The sequence below is a fragment of the Dama dama genome, chromosome 1, assembly GCF_033118175.1.
Source record: "Dama dama isolate Ldn47 chromosome 1, ASM3311817v1, whole genome shotgun sequence".
In the NCBI taxonomy this organism is placed as follows: domain Eukaryota; kingdom Metazoa; phylum Chordata; class Mammalia; order Artiodactyla; family Cervidae; genus Dama; species Dama dama.
This window is the reverse complement of record NC_083681.1, coordinates 29,751,631-29,758,978: the sequence shown is the minus strand read 5'-3', so window position 1 is coordinate 29,758,978 and position 7,348 is coordinate 29,751,631. Positions and strand designations below refer to the sequence as shown.

Sequence of the window (7,348 nt, the reverse complement as noted above, 5' to 3'; positions counted from 1 at the left end):
ACCTGACCCCTCCCCCATGCTGGATAATGACGCGCCTGCCTCCCAGTGCTCCACCAGGACCGGAGGCCGCCTTAAGGCCCGATCCAGGGCCAGGTGAAGTTCCTGCAGCAGCCGCTGCTCTTCCGCCAGCTTTCCTGGAGTTCGTAGAGCTGCCGTTCTGGCAGGCCCCCATCCCGGTGACAGAAGCCTCTGGCCAACACTTCCAGGATCCGGCTCCAGCCGAACCGCCCAAGCTATACCTGCCTCTCCCGGTGAGTACTGACAAGAAGGGGAGGGAGACGTTGGAATTAAGCAGAGACTGCGCTCTGCCGGAGAGCTGGAGGGAAGGAAAGAGAACAAACAAGAGATTTATAGCGCTAGCTGCTGCTCTGGGAAAGTCTTATCTCGGGCCCTCTGGAAAACCTCATCTGCCCCAGGGACAAGACAGTCCTTCAACCGGTCCCAAGGGAGGCCCCGGTCCCCGTTACAGCCAAACCAGTGTGCCCAGTGCAAGCTTTTGGCCCCTAGAAGAATGAATGTCCTAAGGCAAGGAAGGAAGAGGAAGTTCCTACAGTTGTGGGGCTTACTGACTTGGAAATTAACTAGGGCTGCCAGGGCTCAGAGATATCAGGTTCCCGAGAGCCCATGGTAACCTTAAAAGTGGGGGACCAAAACATTGACTTCATGGTGGATACAGGAGCAGAACTGTTGGTAGTAACAAAACCTGTGGCACCACTGTCCAAAAAGACTACCGCTGTAACTGGGGTATCGGGAGAAGAGATGATTAAATCGTTTTGCCAGCCCAGAAAATGTCAGATGGGGAGGGGGGGGCACCAAGTGATTCATGAATTCCTATACATTCCTGAGTGCCCAGTACCCCTTGTTGGGAAGAGACTTGCTCTCCAAACTAGGAGCACAAGTGACTTTCTCCCCTGAGGAGAGGCCCACCTTCCGGATGGACACTATGACTTATTTGCTCTCTCTCTCAATACCACCCCAAGATGAGTGGAAGTTGCATGAGCCTCTGAAGGCAGAACCGGGTGGGCCGGAAGAGCATGAGAGAGCTAACTCAATTATTCCCTGAGGTCTGGGTGGAAGACAATCCCCTCCTCCCCCCAGGCTGGCTAAACATCACGCCCCAGTGATAATAGAACCCAAACCAGGCACCATCCCGGTTAGAAAGCGCCAGTACCTGCTACGGATAGAGGCCTGAGCCGGCATATTGCCCCACATCAATAGATTGAAACAAGCCGGCATTCTAGTAGAGTGTCAGTTGGCTTGGAATACGCCAATCCTGCCAGTCAAAAAGGAAGGAGGACAGGACTATAGGCCTGTACAAGATCTCAGGCTAGTCAGCCAGGCTACTGTGACTTTACACCCCACTGTTCCAAACCCCTATACCTTACTTAGCCTCCTCCTGCCGAGGACTAAAGTTTACACTTGCCTAGATCTCCAGGATGCCTTCTTCTGCATACACCTCGCCCCTGCGTCACAGCCCATCTTTGCCTTTGAATGGGAAAATCCAGTCGGGAGCACCAAACAACAGCTCATCTGGACTCCCCCACAAGGGTTTAAGAACTCCCCAGCCATCTTTGGGGAAGCCTTGGCTTCTGATCTGGACTCATTCCATCTGGAAGAGTATGGATGTCAGCTCCTACAATACGGGGATGACCTGCTGCTGGCTGTCTGAGACCAAGGAAAAATGCTGGAAAGGGACAAATGCACTGCTCCAGCTGTTGATGGAAGCAGGTTACTGGGTGTCGAAGAAGAAGGCAGAGATCTACAAGAGGAGGTAAGGTATCTGGGGTTTGTTTTAAAGAAGGGCACAAGGTTCCAGACCCTAATTGGGTCCTATATACTGATGGCACTAACCTGATAAAACAAGGACAACTGCTGTCAGGTTAGCCAGAGCGGAAGGGGCCATCAAGACTGAAAAGAGATGGTGGGAATTGCCAAGTGGCAAATTATTGGTACCGGAGGAGCTGGCACACAGTCTGGTAAGCCAAACACACCAAACGACCCACCTAGGCCATGCTGCCTGCTCACAGGTTAATGCTGCCTCTCGGGTTTTCAGACAAAAACCTCTGGGTATTCAGCTGAAAGGCATGCTGCCCCCTGAACACCTGGGAGTGGACTTCACTGAAATGAAACCTCACCGACACTACCGTTACCTGCTGGTCATGGTATGTACGTTCTCGAGATGGGTAAAAGCTTTTCCTACCTGGACTGAAAGAGCATCAGAAGTAGCCCAGTGCCTGCTTAGGGAAATAGTTCCCAGATTTGGATTTCCTACCAGCATTGGATCAGGCAATGGCCCGGCTTTTGTAGCTGATTTAGTACAACAAGTAAGCAAAACTTTAAACATCAAATGGAAACTGCACACTGCATATAGGCCCAGAGTTCTGAGATGGTGGAATGAACCAACCGGACACTTAAAGAGACTCTCCAAGTGGATCAGAGAGAATGGCTGCTCCTGAGTGGACTTGCTTCCGATGGCTCTGCTCAGACTCAGGATGACCCCACAGTCCCAAGGCTATTCTCCGCACGAAATTGTGTATGGGAGGCCTCCTCCCATAATAAAACAGGTGTCAACAAATTTGCCTCAGGTAAGGGGGGATAGGATTTCACAGCAGATGGAACTGGGTAAGGTAATAAATTGGGTAACTAAGTTTGTACAAGAAAGGGTGCCGTTCCCCCTTGGGGAACAGATCATGAGTTTACACTTGGTGACCAAGTATGGGTCAAAGATTGGAAACATGATTTGCTAGCCCTTTGGTGAAAGGGCCCTTATGTTATTCTAACTACCCCTACTGCAGTTATAGTTGCAGATATTGTCCCTTGATCCATCACACCAGAGCGAAGAAGGCATACCACGCTGACCTGGAGGATGCTGAGTGGACCACCCAGAAGGACCCCACCGACCCATGGGAAACCAAGATCATTCTGAGGAGGAAGAAGAAAACGAGGTCCTGGACGAGCCCTCTACAGGATGGAGCTGGATAAACGACTCCTGCTGCTCGGCCTCACCAATGCAATTCTGAACCTGACCACTGCTCCTGCACAGGACAACGTCTTCATCTCGTGGGCCACAACTCCGCCAACTGTTGGGTATGTGGGGCTATGCCCCTGTCAGTAATGGACTGACTCCCCTGGTGGGTATCGCCACTCCGTTCCTCTCTCTCACCAACCATAACCTTTCTTTGCTCTCCTGGTGTAAGAAGAAGCCATCAATGGGCCAGGGACATAGGGTTACATTTAACATGAACACCAGCCTTACGGAGATAACAAAGGCTTATACCTCATATATGAAAATTAAAGAGGAAAAGGGCTCCCTTACAAAAGGGGGACAGGCCTCCCGGTACCTTGAGCAATACTACCAGGTCTGGGATGAGTATTTCTGGATGACTCCTGAAAAAGGACAATTGATTGCCCCTGCTACTATTTGCTGCGAACAAAAAGAACAAATAGTTGGATTTGGAGACCGTACAAATCTTGGAAGTTACCTATCACCCCAATCAGTCTGCTCAATGGCCCGGGTCCGACTGGAAATATAATCCTGGAATCCGCTGGGTAGCCCCCAATGGGACCCAGTGGCTCTGTGGGCTTAACTTATGGCCATGGTTACCAGTTGGCTGGGTGGGGCGTTGCACATTAGGATTTGCTTTCGCCCATGGCAGTATTAAGCCTAGCCTACACCAGCCTCCAGTAAACCTCCCTTATCTGCATGCAAGATGGACACGATCTGTGTTCCAGTGGTATGACTATCTTGCTGCCTTGTTTGTACCCTCTGTAGGGACAACGGATATCATGGTTAAGGTAGAGGCCTTAACTAATTTCACTAAACAGGCCCTCTTAGACAGTACTAAAGCCATTAATGCTAAATGCCGGCATGAGACCGATAGTCAACAAGTACCGTAAGGGAAAGTTGAAAAGAATTTTGAAGAGAGAGTTCAAGAGGGCATGAAACCGTTAACGAAGAACAGATTCAGTAATTCAAAATAGGACTCACGGCAGCCCAAGGAGGGACTTGTGCCATAATCAAAGTCGAATATATGCAATGAAAATATTCCCTTTTGGACTTCAGTCCTCTCCTGGGTAAAGGGAGACTGGTGGAAAACCATTGTAACTGTTGTTATAGTAATCTTGATCATACTGCTTTGTGGGCCCTGCTTCCTACAATGCCTTGTGAATTTTGTAACCCAGAGGTTAATAGCATTCTCTCATATGGGTGGCAGGAGGACTAAGGTACAATATATCTCAATAAATGATGCTCATTATGGAAACTAAGAGCATCAAGAGGGGGGAATGAAGAAGGAATTCATAGGGCCAGGACTCCATCTCAGGCCTGTCCATGCTGATCGTGCTAGGCCACCTCTCCAGTGGACTCTGAACTCTGTGCTTAGCGCCTGTGGGAACGACGATGGAAGGATAAGACCCCCTCCAGACAGAGGAACCTTGAAGAGAAAACAGACACTAATCACCCCTGCCTCCGGACAGTATCTATCGGAATGTAACCACAGGCTTATTGGTTATTAACTGGTTGGAATGTAACTGTGGGCTTATTGATTATTAACTGTTTAAACACATAACACATGACTGATGGGGTTATTCTGATTGTATTTACCCTTCCTTTGTAAGCCTCAAGGGATTTGGGGTGGTGGGTTTGGACACGTACACATGGGGTATAAAAGATTTTCACAAATGTTGGTCGGGGTCCTTGGCTAAGAGGAGACTCTGCCTTGGGCCCACCCGTGTAATAAACTGCACTCCACTATCTGCATTGTTCTTCTGAGTGAGTTTGTTTCCCAGAAAGCATGGCTATAACACTTTTAATTTTTCCAGTTCCTTCTATCTGGCTTCCCTGGTTGGCAATCTTTAGAGTCAGCCCTTTGCTACTGACCCTCATGACCTTGGACAAGTCACTTTATGTCTCTGGGTGTCAACACCCAGTGTGTACAACAGAGATTGGGCTCATCAGTGTTTCTTAAACCAGTGATCAGCAAACTCTGCTGTGCAATCTATATGTGATTCTGCTGCACGTGACTAGGACAAAGCTAACACCCTATGCCACTGCCCTGCAACCTACAACACCCACACTGTTCTGTACCCTATACAACAAGCCCTCTGGTCATGGCTTTGGATATTGTGGCCATCAGATTACTTATAATAGCTTTGAACGGTTTGTCTCTGGTTTTTATTTGCTTGGGTGTTGTTTATCGCCTGGAGGATCTGTGAGAGTTTTAGGGATTCTGCAGATTGCACTTTGAGAAACACTGTCCCCAAGTTTTTCAGTGAACAGAGTTCTAGAAAGATTAACAGATGATGTGTAAGAAAACTGGCTTCATGCATTTTAAAAGCCCTGAGAAATATTGTAGTGAAAACCAAAAATAAACAAGTATCTGTTTAGTTTAATTGATCATTTCCCCATGAGTACAGAATCTTCTTGTCATTCAGTACCTACTCACATCATGGGGAGTGGTCTTTGAATGCCAATTAAGGGGCATGTGGCTCAGTGGTAAAGAATCGACTTGCCAATGAGGGAGACATGGGTAGACGTGGGTTCGGTCCCTGGGTTGGGAAGATCCTGTACAGAAGGAAATGGCAACCCACTCCAGCACTTTTGCCTGGACAACTCCATGGACAGAGGAGCCTTGAGGGCTACAGTCCATGGGGTCGCAAAGAGTCAGACACGACAGAGTGACTGCGTGCATGTGCGCAGAATGTAACAGGTCTCCAGACTTCTTGCAGTTCTTAGAATTTGACCTTTGATCCTGCACTCTCTTCTCGTCTACCTTTAACCCTAGGATCAGACCACTCCTTCCTATTGTCTCAGTTACAGAGTCCAGACTTTTCCTGCTTATGACATCACCACAAACCGAGTGTGACTGCAACTCCTCTTTGTTTCTGAGATGGTTGCTGCTAAAAGAGTAAAGAGTTAAGAGGTGGTGTTGCAATATATCAAGGACTCTGGACAGAAACTTGCTAGCACTAAACAATAAGGTCTTACTATATAGCACAGAGAACTATATTCAAAATCCTGTGATAAACCATAATGGCAAAGATATAAAAAAGAATGTGTGTGTGTATATATATATATATATATATGTGTGTGTGTGTGTGTGTGTGTGTGTGTATGTGTGTGTGTGTGTGTGTATAACTGAATCACTTTGTTGTACAGCAAAAACTAACACAACACTATTTTAAAATCAAACTTTTTTTTTCAGTTGCTAAGTTGTATCCGACTCTTTGAGACCCCATGGACTGTAATCCACCAGGCTCCTCTGTCCATGGGATTTCCCAGGCAATAATACTGCAATAGGTTGCCATTTCCTTCTCCAGGGGATCTTTCTGACCCCGGGATCCAACTTGTGTCTCCTGCATTGGCAGGTGGATTCTTTACCACTGAGCCACAAGAGAAGCCCGTATATCAACGATATTTCAATTAAAAACAAAAACAAAAACCCTGTAGAGGAAAAAAAAAAGTTGTTGATACTGAGACCAGGGAACAGAATTGATGATTTGGATTAAAAGTCACTTAAAATCAAAAGTTGCAAGTTTCTTTAGTTAGCGTCTATGTGCTGTTATTCTGTAAGCTGGCTAATTGCAAGGTCAGCTTCCTCCAAGAAGCTTAGGTCTCTTTCTAAAGTAAGTGCACAGTCTCAGTGATACTTATGGAGCAAAATATATGAAGGTGTTGGAAAAGGTGAAGCTTTTTCCCATCCTGCCTGGCACAGTGCTGCACATGTGGAGACTCCATCTTTTAATGAACTAACAGATTATTTTCTTACTGTTATAATTCACTGAGTGTTTGATGCAACTACTTAAAAAAATAATTTATTATTATTTTTTTGTTTCAATTGTTTATTAACGGACCAGATTACAAAAATAATCCTGGTAGATACCTTAGTTCATCCTTCTAATAAGTCTGTTGATCTGGTCTTCCCTGTTGCCAGCAAAAAATATGGAACGCTTCACGAATTTGCGTGTCATCCTTGCTCGGGGGCCATACTAATCTTCTCTGTATCGTTCCAATTTTAGTATATGTGCTGCCGAAGCAAGCACTAATTTATTTTTTAATTGAAGGATAAATGCTTTACAGATTTGTGTTGGTTTCTGCTAAGCATCAACATGAGTCAGCCATAGGTATACGTATGTCCCCTCCTTCTTGAACCTCCCTCCCACCTCCCACCCCTCTAGGTGGTTACAGAGCCTCCGTTTGAGTTTCCTGAATCATATAGCAAATTTCCATTGGCTATCTACTTTACATAGGGTAATGTAAGTTTCCATGTTATTTTCTCCATGCGTCCCACCCTCTCCTTCCTTCTCCCCACCCCTGGGTCCATAAGACTGTTCTCTATGTCTGTGTCTC

General features: G+C 46.7%; 1 non-coding gene across 1 annotated transcript; it reads right to left on the bottom strand.

Annotated features, from left to right (window-relative positions):
* Positions 1 to 6,934: 6,934 nt before the first annotated feature.
* LOC133065122 (U6 spliceosomal RNA) lies at positions 6,935 to 7,041 on the bottom strand. Its single transcript, XR_009694853.1, has one exon. It is a non-coding gene; the product is annotated as a U6 spliceosomal RNA (small nuclear RNA).
* Between the last annotated feature and the right edge of the window lie 307 nt (positions 7,042 to 7,348).